This window comes from Ciconia boyciana, chromosome 2, assembly GCF_034638445.1.
Source record: "Ciconia boyciana chromosome 2, ASM3463844v1, whole genome shotgun sequence".
Classification (NCBI taxonomy): Eukaryota; Metazoa; Chordata; class Aves; order Ciconiiformes; family Ciconiidae; genus Ciconia; species Ciconia boyciana.
The window spans coordinates 34,023,010-34,024,558 of record NC_132935.1 but is presented as its reverse complement, the minus strand read 5'-3'; positions in this window follow the sequence as shown (position 1 = coordinate 34,024,558).

Sequence of the window (1,549 nt, the reverse complement as noted above, 5' to 3'; positions counted from 1 at the left end):
CTGCCTGTCCACATCTCAAACCTGCTCAGTAAACATGATTAAAGAAAAAAAAAACCAAAGTCACCGTCTGAAAGCTGCACAGTAAATATAGTTTAGTTACGGTTTATAGCTTATATAATATAGTTCATAACATAGTTCATAATACAGTTCTAATATAATTTATAGTAATTTTTTTTTTTTAAGCTTACTGTTTAATTTTCATAAGCATAGCAAGCTTGGTTCTTCTTATGCACAAATACTATGCTATGGTATGCATTTACCAGTTAGCCAACCAAGCATTATGTTCTGCAGGAATAGGTGGCAAAATGCAGTGTTAAATTTTGGAAATAAAGGCTTCAATTCTAGCATAGACCTAACTGAAAATAAATATGACTGATCTTAATCCCTAAGCCCATGCATAGCATAAAACCACCAGCTTTTATAGATTTCATCATACTTAATAGTCTCTGCTCAAGAGTAGCTCACAAACATTGTATTGAAGTGTTGCACGTCATGAGTCAGGTGCATTTGCTGTGTTGGGTTCAGTTCTGGGTAGAGACTCTCTAGCTTTTACTTACATGGTATGCTTTTTCTACAGTCCACTGAAGTTGGCTTCAATGGCCCTTGGATCAGGTGCTGCATTTTACTGTTTTAAAGTGAAGAAAACCCCATTTTATTGTCACTATAGCGCAATACAACTTCTCCAGAATAAAACCAGTTCATGTTCAGATGTATGTATCAGCTGAAAGTTACATTGTAGGTCTTTGTTTTGCACATTAATTCAATAATTCTGTGCATTGACTGTCTTGTAATTTTGGGGAAAAAAACCCCAAAATGGTGAATCAGCAAAATACAAATGAAAAAAATGATGATGTGTTAGTAATAGTAAAAATTTAGAGTTATGTTGTACAATTTTGTTAGTTAGAAGAACTGAGAGAGAGCATGATCTGAAAATTTTTGACAATAGCACTGATAGCACTGAATCCCATAATATATCTGCTGTGCATAGCCTTAGTTTCTGACATAATTTAAACAAGACCTATATAATGTGGTTCCAGATGAAAAGATGTAGGATTGGTACTCAGCCATTTTGGAAGCTCTGCGTATTTTGTGTCCCATTAAAGCTGCTGCAAAATCATAGAACCTAGAAATGGGAAAGATTTGTTAAATCAACTAGTACAGTCCCCACTCATCCAGAATTGTTCCCTACAGAATTGTTCCTATTATATGAAGTTTTGTCCAGTTTAGTTTTAAATGACTCAAGCAATGGGTCTCCTGCAACCTCCCTTGAGAGGGTGCTTTACAGGGTATTGAATCTTACTGTTAGAAAATTGTTCTGTGCTGTTCAGCCTACATCTTCCTTCTTATTTAAGGTAAGAGTTCTGCAAGTACAGATGAAGACTGTTTGGAGAGGGGAAGTTGATATTTGTCAAGATGAGTAGACTTTCTTTTACAGAATCTCCTCTATGAAAGCCTAGATGTCCTTGAAAATTAAAGCCTATAAATGATATATGTTATTCTGGACTCCATCTGTTCCCAAACTTTAAAAATTATTATAATTTCTTCTGGA